Genomic DNA, 18486 nt, shown 5'->3' with positions numbered 1-18486 from the left:
TTATACTTGCCACTCACACTGGCTGGTTGCATCTCAACTGTAGCACTACTCTCACACAAAAAGGTCACTGCTTCACTATCTCTCTCTCTTTGCCCACCGTGCACACACACACACACACACACAGACACACACACACACAAACGCACCATATATTGTAGATTTGATCCAGTGGCAGTAGGAAATGAAGGTAACGAGATGAGACCTGTGTGAAATGCCACACAAAGTACTAATCGATCCCTTGCTGTGTTCACATACTGTGAGTGCACAAATCAGGGCACAGCAAGCTGCCTCTAATGACCTGCACCAGGACACACACACATACTTACACACACACACACACACACACACACACACACACATGGCTGCAACCTCAACCCACAAGATATATGTATAAATAAATGCACACACATAACCTACCTGTACACAGACACAGTTGTGCCAGCTGTCAGCAGCTGAGCCGGGATCATTTGCCCACTGCTCTCTCATCATCCTCTAACCCTTCTCCCTTTCCATCAAGTGTTTTCTCCCTGTGAATATACAGTTCACACAAATGTTGACTGGTAAATGCTTTGTGAAGTGCCAGTTGTACAAATCATGTCATTGCAGTTCCCCAAAGCCCTGCCAGCAGGAAGCATATGTAGGTTCTGATCCTCTGTTAACCGTATGTGTTTTAAACATACAGTACATGCAGTATTCATGCTGTACCAGACTGTGAATGTACAGTGTGTGTATGTGTATGTGTGTGTGTGCGGCGCGTATACGTGCGTGCGTGCGTGCGTGCGGCGTAGCGTAACAGTTTTTCTACTTCTTTGTTCAAGCATGCTTGTTTTTTTGTTTGTTTGTGTGTGTGTGTGTGTGTGTGTGTGTGTGTGTGATAATTTGTCTGTGTATTAAAAGCCTGATATATTATTTCTCTGTGCCATAGACCTCCATTGTTGCCAAAAACTAATAAAACACATAAATGAGCCACGCCATTGCACTGGATGACATAATCCTTCAATGCAGTTAACATGGGCACTGTAATTTATTTTGAGTTGATACCAAATACATCGTGCTGCTGCCATAAATACTCACAACTAATCAGTAGCTGAAAATAATCCCGAACATATACACTATTTTCTCCTGTTTGAACAATGAATGCTAAAATCTACAGTGGCCAGCTGTTTTTGGAAATTATTAAGACTTGTTAAAAAATGAGAGTATGTATTTGTAAGTTTTTTAGTAGGAACAAATGGGCTTGGGGTTGAGAGCCACGGACTAGGGAAGTCAGAAAGTATTGTGTGACAGACTTTTTGTTTTTTGACAATAGCAACCAAAAAAACAAATGTATATATATATATATATATATATATATATATATATATATATATATATATATATATATATATATATATCTCTTTATCTAATCTTTAATAAGGGTAATTATGCTTTAATTTGGATCTTTTTTTCTATTGGCTATAATGACATTCAATTCAATTTTCAATTCAATTTTCAATTCAATTTTCAATTCAATTTTCAATTCAATTTTCCATTTTCAATTCAATTTTATTTATAGTATCAAATCATAACAAGAGTTATCTCAAGACACTTTACAGATAGGGTAGGTCTAGACCACAATCTATAATATACAAAGACCCAACAATTCTAGTAATTCCCCCAAGAGCAAGCTTTTAGTGCGACCCTGGCGAGGAAAAACTCCTTTTAGGGAGAAAACTCGGACAGACCCAGGCTCTTGGTAGGCGGTGTCTGGTTGGGGGTGTGATGAACAGTGGCAATAATAGTCACAGTAAAGATAATGGAACTATAACTAGAAATAGTAATTGTACTCACCAAGTAAATTGCTGATATATGAGTCAGATGATCAGACCTCCAGGTAAGCCAAACTTATTTGGAAGAGAAAATGAAGATAATTTCACACAACTTTTGGCTTGTTTACAACCTGTCTATCATCTGAACTCTTGTATTTCTTACCATGTCTGATTTGTCACTGTTTTTAGATCTTATTACAAGTACAATTGTGTAATAACCGTTAGAAACAATGGCCAAAGTTATGAAAACTAAGAGCCTAGTTGTAATATACTGGATTTTGTGTGTTTCTTCATTGACAGTCTAAGGTTCAGGCCATTCTCATTACATCAGCTCATGCAGTAGTGGATTTTTTTTTTTTTTTTCCAAAATTCAATCACTCCAAACTTGAATTTTTGTGATCAAAAACACACATGAACACATGGTGTAGAGCTTCTAGGATTCCTCAGTTCAATGTGTAAAACATGCTTTTCTTATTTGAAAACGCAGTGCAGTAAGTCAAGGCCAGGCCTCTCCCAAAGCTAGGTGTTTTATAAATATATTCAGTTCAGTTTATCAAATGGACTCAAAAATTAAAATTTTCAGACTACTGTAATAAAAGCCAAACTGTCCCTCTGTGCACGTACATGAAACAAACAAAGAGACATGCGGGGGCCCTTTGATCAGTCAATCCGTAAACAAACCCTCATGCAGAAGCCCTGCAATTGGGTATGTGCAGATCAAACTGTGTCAAATCATCAACGGGCGAATAATAAGCTCTTGTTCTCTGAAGGGCAGCAGTCACAGCAGCACCATCAATTAGACTCCCGAGTTTTTCCTTTCTACTGATCGTGAGCTGAGCGAGTCAGACTCTGCTTTGTCCTGTACCATACCTTCAAACTTGGCTGTTTACATTATTGTGAAGATGATGGAGAAATGAACGTGGATTGTTTTTGAAAAGTGTTGAATTCTGAAGGGGTTACAATCAAGCAAACACTGCCATGTTGATGGGTGGAAATTGTGCCTGATTTTTTTTTTTTTTATTATTACCTGTATTGTACCAATACTGTTGGCAGTCGGGACGTTCTTGGTGAGACATCTTTGTATGGCATATTTGAATATATGGCTGTCCTGGCATTGTTTGAGTTCTTTATATTTTGTCCCTGAATGTGCGGCCACATAGGTAGAAGCTTCGCAACTATGGATGAAGTTTGCAACATCTGTTTTTTGTCTGCTCCTTCTTGTTAGTGCATGCCTCACGCTGTGCACAAGAGTATTACCCTCAAACACGTCTGTCGTCTTTGTTTTGAGCTCTATTGGGACCCCCCTTGCAAAAAATGATGTTTTGGAAGGCAAGCCAAACCAGTGTTCGTAAGAGAGCATGGAATCAATAGTGTCTTCTTTTCTTACTTGATTTAAATGAGGGCTACCAGCTCTGAAGTTCCTTCTTGCCATGTTCATCTTGAAAGAATGTGCGCTGGTTGCACCGACTCCAAAGCCCAGCACAGTTACCATTGGCATATTAATAATTTAATGCAAATAATCATTGAGTATGCAGTTTGTGTGTGAATTTGAGCTGAAAGACAAAAGTAGAAAGTGGGGCCTCACATTGCGTTGTGGAAAATAAAGTGAGATGTTACACAGGCCTCTTTCTAGCGTCTCCGCGGGTGAATGCTGGAATGAATCCCCTCAAGAGCTCTACCATCTCATCTAGCTTTCTCTGATTTAGATCCTATCAACCCTTCTCATTTCACGCTGCCGTAATACGAGATGTCAAAGTGTAATTTGACAAGGTTTCTCCAAGTAAACAGGCACTGAGTTTCGCTCAGTGTTTTAATTGTGCCCTCAAAGTTCCCTGGCCAACTGTTAACTCAACCTGGGGTGATTTAAATTTACGGTGAGGTTGCTCACTGCATTAGGTGGTGCTGGCGGTGTGTATGTGCTTATGATTGTGTATGGAGAGATGATAGTTGTGATGCTGGTTTGTTGGGTTGGGGGGGAGAGGAGGGAGTTGCTATATGTCACACAGACACAGAAATAGATATTATATTAAAGCTTCTCCTCACCATGGTTGCTCTCAGGCTTCAACTCCAGCACCATTCCCTTAGTCCCATTAGACTGTCAATAATTCATGTCAGGGATTTCATGGGATTCAGCAGATACTTTCGCCCGTATTGATGGCAAATTTCTTTTATTTACACGGGGCATATAATGAAATAAGAAGCCGCACATAACTCTGTACTTAGTCTTTAGGCTAATTTCTGAGGGAGAAAAGAAGGCATTGGTGGTGGTGTTGTGGAGGGAAAGAAAGCCAGTGGGGCTTTGGTTGTACCAAGGGTCCCAGAGCTACTTCCCTCAGCCTCCCTGCTTATTGCTCTCATTACAGGTCGTTCTTTTCTTCTTCATCCTTGTCCTTGTCTCTGTGTTTGTGTGGTGGCAGACGCTGTCGGTTTGGAATTCTACAGTATGGTTGTCAGCCACGCTAAGTAGCAACATTTTTCAGTCTGGTAAGTTCAGAAAATGACATCACTTTACTGTAATGCAGCCTTTAAAACCAGGAAAAGACAACACTTATGTCATATTACGATATGACGATATCCAAAATCTAAGACAATATCTAGTCTCACATCACGATATCGATATAATATCGATATATTGCCCAGCTCTACTATAGAGTCTTCTATGTCTTGAGCCGGTACCGATACTTTTTGTGCTTTTACACTGATCTACTTATCTACAGTTGAAAGTATAGTAGGAACGCACAAAAAACATAAATTTGCAAGCAAAAGCAGAGACTGGCTGCTCATAGATGTAAGCTAAGGGGGTTTCAAAATGTAAAATAAATCAGCTCATCAAATGTTTTATGTGGAAGAAAATGCAACCAATGCATTTGACAGGCTTCAAGGATTTACACAATGCATTTTAGTGAGAGCTGCTCAATATAAACATAAATTAGTTTGTTTACAATTAAACTTTAAGGTTAAGATTGTGGTTTTGGTTTAATACTGAAACACTCAAGGCATCCTGCAGCATGCTTCGTCTATACATTGACTTTGTCGTTATTCAATCAAGACCACAATCTTTTTCCTAACAAAGCACGTAAAAAAAGGAGTAGATATTGTAGGAAAACAAATAAAATACAGTATAATAACACAACATAACTTAATCGAGGGTGGGGCTGTGTCTGATTATTGTTTTAACTATAGATGAAACTGACACTGACGTATCAAATGATTTGTTACACAGAACTATCTGAAAAGCTGTCATTGGAAACTGTTTGGAAAAGGGAATATAGCATCTGTCTATCCATCTATCACGGGATAACTTCAACCAATCAGATCAACGATCCATATCGTTTCCATTGAGAAAAGTCTTCCATGCTGTTCTTTGCTCTTCTTTCAATGAAGAAATACTCCCCAGTTCTGATATAACTGATGCTATCCCAGCTCTACGCTAACCTCTTTAGGAGCTGCCATTGTTGTTTTGAACGATCAGTCGCCTCTCTATGTCGTCACACACACCTAAAGCACGCCCGTAGATGCCAGTAGCTCCTTACAGGACACTGATTGGTCCGAACCACAGTGGTTCTGACACAAACACACTACTTGAAGCCTGACAAGATGGTATAACGTTTGATCTTGTGATCCCGCGATTATCACATAATCTTGTGATATCGGGAGAATCTAGCTGCCGTGCAAGGTAATGTTTTAGTGAGAAGATTCAAGATGCATCTGTTCGTTGGGAAACTTTAATAACTGATTGGTTGTCGAGCTTGGGCTGTCTAATTGTACTTCAGTAAAACTTTGCATTACCAACAAATCTCAGCTTTTGGGGAACAATTCTTTTTTCAGTTTTAGTTTTTACAGTAAGTGAGGATTCCCAATTCCAGTTGATTTGCAGTACAACCGGAAAAATCACCATAGGATTATGGGCACATTAACATTAATTCCTGTAGTTTTAAATGTATAAAGAGCTCTGTGTTCTGCACCTTTCCACAACACTAAGTAAAAAATAATTCAAATGCAAATGTATAAGCCCTCATAAGTCCAAATGATCAAAAGCACGAAAACAGTCATAAAGTGGTTTCATCACCTGCTATAACAATCAATTAAAATACAATATGCAAATAATCTGTGTGTGTGTGTGTGTGTGTGTGTGTGTGTGCTCGCCACAATGGTGTGGAATGAATCAGCGAGTGCCCATGGACATTGTCATATGGACATATTAGCAGCAGTACTGGATCCCTTAGTGTTTTATGTGTATAATTTCCCCCTGATAGTGGTGGTAGTTATGGTGTTTTGTGTGTGTGTGTGTGTGTGTGTGTGTGTGAGAGAGAGAGAGAGAGAGAGAGAGAGAGAAATAGAAGAGGAGAATGAGAGAGCTAGAGAGGTGATGTGGAAGGATGAGGGAGGCTGAGACAGGAGAGCTGCCCCCAGTAATGAGGCCCTTTTATGGGCTTTAATTTGTCCCACTCCCCTGGGAGACTGATGGATGGCTCTCTTTATGCTCACTCTCTTTCTTTCCCCCATCTGTGATACAGAGGATTTATTTATACCCTGATATTACCTCTCTAACAAGTGCTGCCTTGCCATTACGGCTGCCTGACTCTTCCTGCACAGATAGATAGATAGATAGATAGATAGATAGATAGATAGATAGATAGATAGATAGATAGATAGATAGATAGATAGATAGATAGATAGATTATGTAGTAATATAATATGTAATAATAATATTATGTGAGTCTGTTTTTTGTGTAAAAGAAAAGTAGCATGCACTGTGTGTGTGTGTGTGTGTGTGTGTGTGTGTGTGTGTGTGTGTGTGTGTGTGTGTGTGTGTGTGTGTGTGTGTGTGTGTGTGTGTGTGTGTGTGTGTGTGTGTGTGTGTTTGGATGTCTGTAGGCTCGCCTTCCTGTCTGTGTATGATTCTTCCTCCTTTTCTTTTTTTAGTTTATTTGTTTATTTTTCTCTGCGAGTGGATGCAGGGGAAAAAAACAAAACATTTTTGCCCCTGGGCAATTCATTGGAAATTCTGGCTGACTCTTGTTCGGTTTGACTCTAGGGAAATGAAATTTAAAAACTAACTTAAAAGTTAACCACCAGTTGGCAGTTTTGGCAAGTGATAAAAATGACCAGTTGGAGAGGCAGATTTAGGTTGACAGCCGCGGAGGGATGAAAATAGCACGCTGCATACGTTTACCATGGCTGTTTCAAAGGCATGGGCACCACGCTGGCAGGGCTGCCGATGCCAGTGTTCATCCATTCATCCGCAGCTCAGGGGCTTGTCACCGCAGAAACTTCAAGGGGGAGTTTTAAGTCACAGCAGTCATTCTACATCAACAAATAATGTACCAACATACATATATGCATATGTACTGTATATATGGTTTGTTTTGGACAATGCGAGTGACAATTCACCTGTTTGATCATTGCTTTGACAATTTAGTCTTGCTTTAACAGTAGAGTGTGAATAAAGAATAGCCACTGGCCATCTACTCTATATTATCTGTGCAAAACTTCTATTAAAAAATCATTCTTTACAGACTCAGCTTAGTTTCCTTGAAGGTGAATTGCCGCTTTTTACCTGTTTCTATCCATCTTCCATTCATACCGCTTCCCTTCAACTCACATAAATGAAATAACAACACAGGAGAAGAAAAAGAAGAAGAGCACTGAGAGTAGTAACAACAAAAATATTGGTTTGCTTTCTTTCTGCTCGCTCTACCCCTCTGGATATGTGATCACTAACATCTATTGCATGTATTGAGGGCTGGGCGATGGTTTGGCACGTACATTGTCAAATCACACCTCTGAGTAACTCTCAGCACACTTAGCTCAAGGCCCCTCCAGCTTACATAATCCTCTGATCTGTCTGCTGCTGGAGCAGGGCCAGCTGAGGATTGACAAACACACTGAGCTAGAAATGAGACACGCCATGCTGTCTTACAGGGTTGAGAGGGAGCAGTGATGACAGCCATTGTGACTGGTAACCCTGTCTACATGGATGCCTATTGTAAACGAAAATCCCACAGCATCATGACGTCAGAGATTCAGACAAAAAAAGCATCAAACTTTTTTTTACAACCTCTTTAATACCTATCATCAATCCTCCCCTCAAGGATAATTTTTCCTTTGATTCTAGACGGCAGGGTGGTCTCCTTTTCACACTTTGCCCTTCTCACCCACACATCTTCTATTTCCATCCTTCGCCCGACCTTCCACCCGTTTGGCTGGTGAGGAGGGAAGCCCACTTGCAGTGCCCCCTTTGGCAGTTCTTTTCAACTTCACAGTGTCCCGTGGTTGAGCTTGGATCCACTACAGAAAGCCATCTGCCCACTGTGATCGCTCGCTAAAGTGTCTTAATTAGGCCTCATTGCCTTTGTGTTACATGCCCCCTTTCAAATGGACCTCAGAAAACGCCCAGTGAACATTGCCACGTGAACAAAATACTGTGAGTAAGGAAAGAGAGAACTGGACTTAATATTTACACACTGAGCCATGTGATATATCTCAGTGAGTCATGTCACATAATCTGACAGATATTGTCATTCTATGAAATGGCTGTGCTTTAGGGATTTTGTTTTTGTTAAGGGGCTCATGGGAGTGTGCAGGCAGAGACCAGCCTCACTGATCTGCTATCATTTGCATGTTGAACACACTCATGGCTCCTTGATGCTGACGTGGAACACTGGCTCTACAATGTGCCGCAGCTGCAAGGTCCAGAGTGCCAAAGTTACCCTACGAACAAACACACACAGATGTACACAGTCACACACTAACACACATACACATACCAAGGGAGCCCCTGTCAACCAGTGTCCTGTTCCATGTCTTCATTTTGGGGCTGCTGATGAGACGTGTTGTGTCGGGGATACTCTCAGGGCCTTCAGATCTGTCAGTGGTTTTTCAGCCTTCATCACCTTTTGATCTACAGGAAATGGACTGAACTGCTGTTGTTGTACTACAACACTCACTCTTAGCTGGTACAGTGGACCTTTTTAGATGATTTCCTTCTAGACTGCCATTGGTTACAGTTTACATCTGCAGTTACCAACATGGGAGAGTTAAATAATAAGTTGCCTTCATTCTATTCCATTATTTATACAGTAGTTAGATGTCTCTAAGGAGTGCAGTAATGATAGTGATGATGATCAGGATGTTTTATCCCAGTATTCCTTGAAATATTATGATCTGTATTGGACATGTTCACACCTCATGATGTCTATCCAATGCCAAATGCAAGAAGCATTGTGTCCAATATGTAGTGACCCAGAAGGTCAGAGTGTGGAAGTCAGAAGGGTGGATGAGTGTGTAGCGCATCTGAATTTCATGTAGGAGACCAGACTTTGTGCCCTGTCACAGATTCAAGTGCAATTAATGCCTTCATATTACCAGTAACCATAGTGTTTCCCAAACCTTAACCAAGTGTTTTAGTTACCTAACTCCAACCATAATTTAACCATAATGACCAACAAGTAATGATTTGGTAAGCAATAGTATTAGTCATAAAATGTGTCATCAAATATAATCCAAAATTTATAGAATCATCCAATATCGACAATCTTCTTGTGATTTTAACAATTATCAAGTTGGGACTGTTTTGAAGCCTCTTCCTTTCGTTTGCTTTTAATGACGTAAAAGAAGGATAATGCCAATTTGATTCTGTCTTGCATTATAAAAGTTGCAGGTCAACAGAAAACTATCATGTCTCAAGCACCTAAATGCACAAATAGGGACTTTTCCTACTCACAGCTTCATTGCTGTACTTTGAAAGATAAAGCTAACATGATTTTGCGGTGAGATTGTCTATCTCAAGCAGGTTTTAAGTCTGTAAATGGTGATTTGTATACTGACTAAACAAATGGAAAGCAGCTGGAGTAAAACTTACACTACTGTATGCTTTTCAAAATGGTTAGCAATAATGTAAACTATGCAGAATTTGTTGTAATGGGATAAAAGATTATTTCAAATATGATTATCTGATTCAAAAGCTGGATTTAAAAAAATTCCTCTAACTACTAGTACAACATGTATATACAAATCCAGCAACAAAAAAAAAGGTGACAGGCACTTCCTGAAAACAGATGCACTGGTATCGTCTTGTTTCTAATTTTTCAAGGCCTGATTGATCCCTCATTTGTCACAGTCACAGACAACAAATCCAAAAGTACCTCAACTGCTCTTTTTTTCTACTTCCTCCCCCTTTCTTTTCTTCGCAGTCTTTCTTTCACCATCCATTACAAGTGTGTGACAGGTTCCAGACGGGTTGAGAGGGGAGAACAATGTGTTGTGACCCTCAGTCCTGCCCTCCAGCTCAGCGCCTGGTTCCAACTCCTACTCCCAGCAGGCCGTGGGGGGCCTGGCCACCGCCCTTCTACCCACCTCCCTCACCACCCCTCCTCCACCACCAGAATCAATCGCTCTGCGACACCATACAAACGATCCACTGATGTCCATGCATCACAGTACAATGCACGACCAACAACCAGCAATGTGTGTAGGACTGAGAGAGAGGGAGCGAGACTAAGATGGAGAGTTATTACAGGTAAATATGAAATATGGAATGGAAGAGGAAAATGAAAAGAGAGCGACATGGAAGCAGAAAAAAACAAAATCAGAAATAGAAACATTGTGTGCATAATTGTGATTCTTCTGACGAATGTTGCAATTACGAATCCAATTGCGATTATTTTTTACAAATTTGTGGTCTACATTTTATCACATAGAATCAGATAAAATAATGCAGCAGTCTTTTCTTGTTTTAGGTCATCCAAAACCAGAAAAGTAAACTTCTAAGTGAACTTGTCTAGTTTTCTATAAAACTGTAGCTCACATGTACCAAAATATTGCATTAGTTGTAGCCTTAATCCAACATTACTAAACCTCTTGGCTTGGAGCAGTAACTTCCTGGAGTTCTCTGCATATTTTGGCACATAAAACGGCGAATTGTAGTTTTGACACCTGTTTTTTTGTGCAGATTAAACAAACAAGATATAACAGTCTTTGTGCAAAGCTAACCTTCTGTTTGCTGTAGGTTCATATTTAATAGGCAAAAGTGGTATCGATCTTCTCATCTAATTTCTGAGCATGGGTAAACTCCGCTAAAAATAGGCAATAGTCTCCATTCCCATTGCCAGTAGGCGACGAGTATGCCTTTCTGTTTTTTTATTAGTGTGTAATATTCGATGCCACGAACGCACTGGAAAACAGAGTTAGAAAACACTAGAAAGCAGTATGGAGGCCAATGACGATGTTACGGTGGATACTTCTGTTTTTATCTATTTGTTATTCACTCTCTCTTTCAAACTTGTTGCCGACTAACTTGGAATGATGTCTGAGTGCTGCTTGCGCTGAGATTGAAGGAATTTGTGGCCGAGATGACAGAAGTATCCAACGAAGGCGACGCACATCATAGCATCGCGCTGAAAAGGGCCGAAAATTAGCAACTCCACCCCGATGTCATGTTTCCATCACTGCAGATCAGGATGGAGCCGATAAATACCTGTGACTACTGCACAGTCATTACCAGTCAGTCCCGGTAATGAATGCCGATTGTAACCACTAAAGACAAAAGCCAGATGTTAGTGGGTGTTAGTGTTTTTTCTGGCCAATGGGACAGGGGTCAACTCCCCACCAGAAATGTTGACCTAGCAAATTCGGCTGTGACCTTTCACCTCCTACAGCTTGTTTACACTCTGGTAATTGTGTGAGAAACCATTACATTTGTGTCTCTTGCCATTTTAAAACGATTAATCATTCAGCCGAAGCACACGTGTAAGAACTGATAATTTGTCCGAGCTTTAATTACATCCTGGTAGATTCAGTGAGCATCTGAGGTCCTCTGCGGTCAGCCACTGCTATTGTTTACTTCAAGTGTTGTATTACTCTGACTCCCAGAGGTCCCCTGGGAGCTCAGTGCCCTCCCTCACATCTCCCCCTACACCCTCTTACACGCACACAGCCTACTATGGCAAAATTGTGTTAATTTACCCAGCCAGTAGTATTAACCATATTATATCAAATAACTGCCACAGACAATTGGGCAGCCAGCTCCGTGACTTCATTTTAATTGATTTTCTTACATGCTCTCAGCCGCAGATGATTTGGTTTCCCTCTGACACTATGTTTATTAAAGGCATATTGCATAAAGGAATAAATAGATATTGTTGGTTGGATTTATATTAGCTTTGAGGGAATGCAGAGGTTCGCCCCTTGTTTTAATACAAGCCCAACTTTAAGTGTTTAGTTTGATTAAAGTCAATGTGTTTGTCTAAGCTCCAGGCCAAAGGGACACCTTAGTGTGCATGTAATGGTGTGTGTTTGTGATGGAGAAAGTGAGGAAATGGAGAGATGTTTACATCTATTCCAACCTGTCCATCATGGCGATAATGCTCAGCTACCTGGGTGAGCTGACTTCATTGGAATATGTAACACGGCGAATGAATAGAGCCACTCTTAGCTGGCCAGAAACAGATTTTATTTTTTTGTCTTTTCTTCAAGTGGAATGGCTGCGAGGAGACCCCAGGACCATTTCATCTTGAACATCCTTTACCAGCTGTCTCAGTCTTAAAGGCATGCTGTTCAGCCCACAGAAAATCCCACTAATCATCTTTTTGTGTTTGAGGGCACAATATGCTGAAACAGGCAGGGTGCACACACACACACGCACGCACACACACATATATATATATATATTTATATATACACATCAACACACACACACACACACACACACATACATGCAGACACACATGCAGACACTGCCAGCCTGCTGCTCTCTTGTCCCCATGCCCTGAGGGGGAGAGAAAGAGGGATAGGAGGGAGGGGGGGGGGGGTTCAGTATAATCACTTGTTAGAGGTCTGGCACCGTCCCCCCACTCCACCTCCTTACACCTCCTCCAACAGTTCTGTCCATCCACCAATCTGTACAGTATCGCTTTCCTTGTTTACCCCATGACGTCTCCCCGTATGTCTGCTCTTCTTCCTCCTCTGTCGGTAATCCATAGATTGTATAAAACTTTAAACGTATGTTCTCTCTCTGACTGAAACTCTCCTCTATCTCTATCAGTTATAGGCAGTAACACTTTATAAATAATAGGAAAAATTTGACGTTAGTAACCAAATTTGAAATGGTTTCAGTAATGTGTTTGTGTTATATTACTGAAAGAAAGCAATATCTTCATCAAGGTAGGCATAATCAAAGTTTGATATTGGACTAATAAGCTAATTCACAATTAGAAATAAACTGATGAGCTGAATGTGTCGGCTTTAAAATATGTGTGACAGTCACCATTACTGTTTGTGGGTTTTTAAGGGAAGACAGAGTACTACAGAGGTCAAATTTCCACAGCATCAGTCTGAAAAACTGCATAATTATTTAAAGTGGTAGGAGAAGGTGCAGTCGCAGATCAAATGTCTGACAGGACTTTCTTTGTGTTGGCATTTTAAACTCCGGCCGATTTATGAGGACTATGGTTAACTGCTCCTCAGATCTCTGCAGGGTAAATCCAGACAGCTAGCTAGACTATCTGTGAATCTGTGTTTTCTGTTGCACGACTAAAACAACCTTTGAATGTACACTTTTGAATGTTCTACCAAAACAAGTTCCTTCCCGAGGCTATTTTGCAGCGGTACCGTTGCTCCGTCCGGCGCTTAGTGCCGCCCACGACAACTGTGCTTTGTTAAAAGAAATGCCAATTAACCAGAACACGTTTTTCTCCCATCACGGATTGCTGTGTGGATTAGCCAGACCCTCCTCCGTAGCGCTGTGGAGGAAGGTCTGGCAATGCGAGACTACATTGAACCTAACATTACATTCTGGATCTTTAAGTAATCCAAGGCATGTGCTTATGCAAACGTTTTATTAAGATAGAGTCACTGTCCTGACAGTTTTAATGTCTTTACACAGTAACATGGACAAATGGAGTGAGGGATCCCACACGATTATGACATTGAAGGAGGCCATATAAAGTCCAACCCACCTGGTGATGAACCTGATCTCTCTGAAATAGGCTCCTGTCTAACTGTGGTGAGTCTACTTTTTTTTAATTATAGTACTCTTAATTGCTGATCCTAATAGTTTGATGAATTGTCATTATGCATGGCAAAAGAAATATCTTCATAAATAAAAAAAATCACCAAAGACCGGCAACATTGTAGACAGCGATGAAATGCAGGATTATATTTGATGGAATTTTAAAATAAATCTAAACCCACTAATTAACCTTGCTTTCTAAGATTGTGTAATTGGATTATAAGTGGATGTAACAGAAACTAGAGAACATTCAATGTGAGTCTGTATTGCTTACAGAATTTTAATAATTAAAAGAATAACTTTACCATCAATTCAGTGCTTTGAACACAATGCAGAACACAATGCAGATCAGTGTTAAATTGGCCCAAATCTCATCATCACACTGATTAATAAGAACACAAAGTAAGAGAAGGAGTTTTTGTCTCATTTTATGCAGTGTACTACTAGTAAACAAGGCCATTTGTGCCAAACCATCTAAAACCTGTGTCTTCGCATCTCTTTCTGTACTGTAGTATAATACTTACACAAGGAGTCTAAGTCATGTGAACATTAAGTCCTTTGTCTAATTCCCCCACTCAATGACTTTATTAGTGAACAGCTAATGCATCATTCTTCTCATTGACTAATGTCCTGGTTCATTTTGTCCTTTCCGCGTTGCCGTCGCCCGCCGTGCAACACTGATTAATGCCATCACAGCAAATTAGATAGCCAAGGAACAACATGTTTATCATTTTCAAGCATTAAGAAAAGTACTTTCTTGCTTCATTTCCTTCAGTGCATTCAAAGCAGTGGGCACATCAAGGTGATGTATGGATGTACGGTATAAATGGGAAAATATTAATTGGAATATAGCCAGAGATGTGCCCTTTCTTCTAAAGGTTGTGAGACAGAGGATAAGAGCGGAGTGTAAGGTACCTCCACGTAATGATGTCATTCTTTACCGTGCACACACAGTGAAGCTGATTTGAAATGCGTAAGGCCTGTTTGAACACTAAGACCAAGTTTTTCAGTCCTTTAAAGCTATGGAATTGTAAGTTTCTAAACATTGTCAGTAAAAGCTTATTGAAATGACTTCGTAACAAAGATGGCTGAATATCCAGAGTTGTGTTTGTGACGTCTGGTTGGCTACAGTTGTTGTACCCACGTGGCAAGCACAAGTTATTATGTGCAACTATTTTGCTAATTGTACAAAATAGATTTGCTAATAAAAGCTGTAGTGCAACTTCTGTTTAGTATAAAGCCCCGGAGGCGTCACTACTAACTGCCATTTGTGATCTTGATAGCATGTCCACTCTTCTGTATAGAGCAGTGGTTCCCAACGGGTCATAAGATAAATGAGTTCTGTGTTGTTGTATTTTTTCAAGATAAGCAAATTGTGCAAGATCACCTAGAAAATCTTGATAATCCAACAATGGCAGCTTCAGGTATTGACAGAAATAGAGCAAGTGCTCCGATATTCTTATATCATTTTCATCCTCATATCATGCTGAGAACGTAGCCTGGCATTGGTATGTACTTATCCAATGTTCCCTCTCCCGGGCTGTATATCACATCATAAAGAATACATAAACCCCTTCTACCAAAAAAAAAAAAAAAACTACCCAGTCTCCAAGGCATCAGTGCCTAGTCCTGTTCTCCAACTCTGAAACAGAAAAAGAGCTGAAACAAAGAACTTTCCTTGGAAAGAAAAAAAGAAAAACACCATCGCTCAAACAAAACAGAAATCGAGAGACAATGCTAATAACTGTAAAATATGAATGGTGACTTGACATATTTACAAATGCGCTAAGAGGCGCCCTACTAAATGCGATGAAATGGGAAACCAATGGCATGGAAGAAAGCGGTTGTGGGCCCCCATCTCTTGCCATTAGATGTTCAGTGGAAGCTGTCAACAGAAGGCGCATTTGCCTGCCAAGCTCCCTCTCTGACTGAGCTCTCTGCCTGCAGCACGCCCCGAGCTCCTCTTTGACTCAAAGGGTTCATTTCACTTCTTTTAGCGTCATTCGCATGTGGTGCTACACAAAAAACAGGCTTGCTTGCAGCCTGCCTCTTGTGTGTGTGTGTGGGTGTATGTGTGTGTGTGTGTGTGTGTGTGTGTGTGTGTGTGTGTGTGTGTGTGTGTGTGTGTGTGTGTGTGTGTGTGTGTGTGTGTGTGTGTGAGTGTGTCTGTCTATGTCTGTGTGTGTGTCTGTGTGTTTGTGAGAATCGCAAGTGATGCTGCCTCAATATTTGCACTGATGGCCAAAAAGCAGCAGTGACAGGAACAGGGAGTCCATTACTATGCTATTAGCATTAGGCTAGCTCTTTTTTACTGAAGAAATAGTCAGCTGGTGTACACTGTGATATTTTTACACAATAAATGTAAATTCGGGGTCTTGATAATGACTATGTGACCTGTGACAACAATACATTACTTCACCATAAAGGCAAAAAGCTTGGAAGGAAAACCCTGGCGTAGAGCATTGGTAATTAATGTTACTTACTGTAATTTAATAGTGTATGTTTCATTTTCCTTGCGGGGTGCAAATGTTCCACCTAAACAAGTTCCTTCCCGAGACCATTTTGCAGAGCCACCATCACTGCGTCCGAAGCTTAGTGCTGCCCAGGATGATTGTGATTGGTTTAAAGAAATGCCAATAAACCAGAACGTTGTTTTCCTTCAAAATGGATGTGTGGTGTAGCCAGACCTTATTCTACAGCACTGTGGAGATAGGTCTGGCAATGCAAGACTAATATAACCTTAAAATGTATCATTACAAAGAACATTTAAATAAGCTGAGTATGATAAAAAAAAAAAATGTTTAAGAAGTTGAAAAGACAGTGGTACCTGTCAGGAATGAAGTGCAACAAAAATAATTTAAATAAAGGAAACACATTCTTCAAAAGGCAAAAGGCCTAATTTACATATAACTATTCAACTGTAATAACAACTTACTTAAACGTAGGTATATGGTGCAAACAGGCCTTTTGCAAGTACCTTTCCCTGTTAAACATTATGCTTGCATTCTTATTTTCAAACAAAGAATACCCAAAAGATGCAGAGCAGTTTAAAAAGATTTTCATCTTGCGTTCAAAAGTTGTGTTTTTTACCTCAAGAATATGCAAATCACCATAGTTTACACTAAGTTTACTACCACGTGAATACAAAAGCTAAACTACAGTGCTGGTGCTGCAAATGTTATTTTTTGCTGATGATTAAAATTCATACTGATTTTCACACATTTTGTAATCATGTAATCAGGCATAATGTAATCACATTACGCCTGACACATCAGCAGATTTTGGGAATTTAAATGAACGAGGCCTAATCACTGGCAAACAAGCAAACATTTTTTCACAAGTGTATGACTGCACAATCCTGTGGCTGTCCTCTGGCCACTCTCTTCGGCTAGAAGCCCAAGGGTCGGACCAGTGGAGTGGAAGATGAAGAGGGCTGTTTGAACGTAATAGGTTTTGACTGGCATGTGTTACACACTTCACTGCACCATTGATTGCGCGCTTGTTTGCTAAATCACTGCAGGTTTCCCCAGTCTTGTAGGCCTGTGACACGTGTGGTGTGTGGTCACTTCAGCTTGAAAAAAAAAAAAAAAAAAAAAAAAGAGGGGGAAAAAAAAAAAAAAAAAGAGAGAGAGAGAGAGAGAGAGAGAGAGAGAGAGAGAGAGAGGAACCCTGGTGACCGGAAGAGGACATAAGTTAAAAATGACAATAAAACAGGCAATTTAGCAGTTTCACTCCCCATATGATGAAACTCACAACAACAGGAATCTATCCCTTATTTCATTCACAAATCTTAGCACTTTGGTCCTTTCCTCCATGGACACTCAGCATAACACCCCCCTCCTCCTCCTCCGCCTCCTCCTCTCTTCCATTTCACTCCCTCTCTACCCCCCCTTGTTTCAGACATGCTTTTTACAGCTTGGAGGATGTGGCAGTGGAGGGAGTTTGGTGTCATGGGTCAATGTCACTCAGCCAACAGTCAGCTCAACGGATGTGGATTGGTAAGATGAGACCTCCCAGTGGCTGACTTTCACTCTCTCTTCCGGTCTCGCCTTTGCCATTTTCAAAGATAAAACAACAGACCTTAACTAATAGACTATATGCTAATGATGAAAAACTGACAATATGTTGAATTATGTTGTAAGGCAGTTATATGACAAAATGTTGTTTTTTTTCAACTACATAACAGAGCAGTTTAGGCCGAGCACACATGATTCTCACTGGTTTGAGAGATTCAAACATGAATTTAGATGTTATTGGTTTTCATCTCATTTAATCAGGCATTACTAATAACAAGTAAGCTATTCATCTGAGTAACAAGCACTTTTAATAAACTACTTGCATGAATCAATATGTCGATACCTTCCACAAAAATGACCCAGGTAAAATGTGATTTCACAAAGTGCAGCCCCATTCCTTATAAAACATTTAACGACGCCTCTACCGTCCTGCACTCAAACATTGACACTGAACACACAGGTAACGTTAACGTCTAATGTCTGTAAAGGTTCATTCAGCGCTTAAGGCTAAGGGGTGGACATTGGGACGGGGCCAGGTTCTCTGAAGGACACAACTCTGTGAGTCGCGAGCTTTTAAGTGCCTGAAAGCAACAGTGAACCTATTGCTCCTTCAGACCACCTCTAGCTTCACAACCCAAAATAATTTCTGCGC

The 18486-nt window shown here is 40.4% G+C and overlaps 1 long non-coding RNA gene across 1 annotated transcript in view; it reads left to right on the top strand.

Annotated features, from left to right (window-relative positions):
* Positions 1–17802, top strand: part of LOC120567382 — a 48612-nt gene extending 30810 nt beyond the window's left edge. Inside the window, exons 2-4 of the long non-coding RNA XR_005640563.1 lie at positions 10004–10329; positions 13693–13812; positions 17719–17802. This is a non-coding gene — a long non-coding RNA (uncharacterized LOC120567382). The remainder of the gene's footprint in view (positions 1–10003; positions 10330–13692; positions 13813–17718) is intronic.
* The last annotated feature ends 684 nt before the right edge of the window (positions 17803–18486 follow it).

Source organism: Perca fluviatilis, chromosome 1, assembly GCF_010015445.1.
Source record: "Perca fluviatilis chromosome 1, GENO_Pfluv_1.0, whole genome shotgun sequence".
Classification (NCBI taxonomy): Eukaryota; Metazoa; Chordata; class Actinopteri; order Perciformes; family Percidae; genus Perca; species Perca fluviatilis.
The sequence above is the reverse complement of the archived record's forward strand: the minus strand, read 5'-3'. Positions and strand labels throughout refer to the sequence as shown.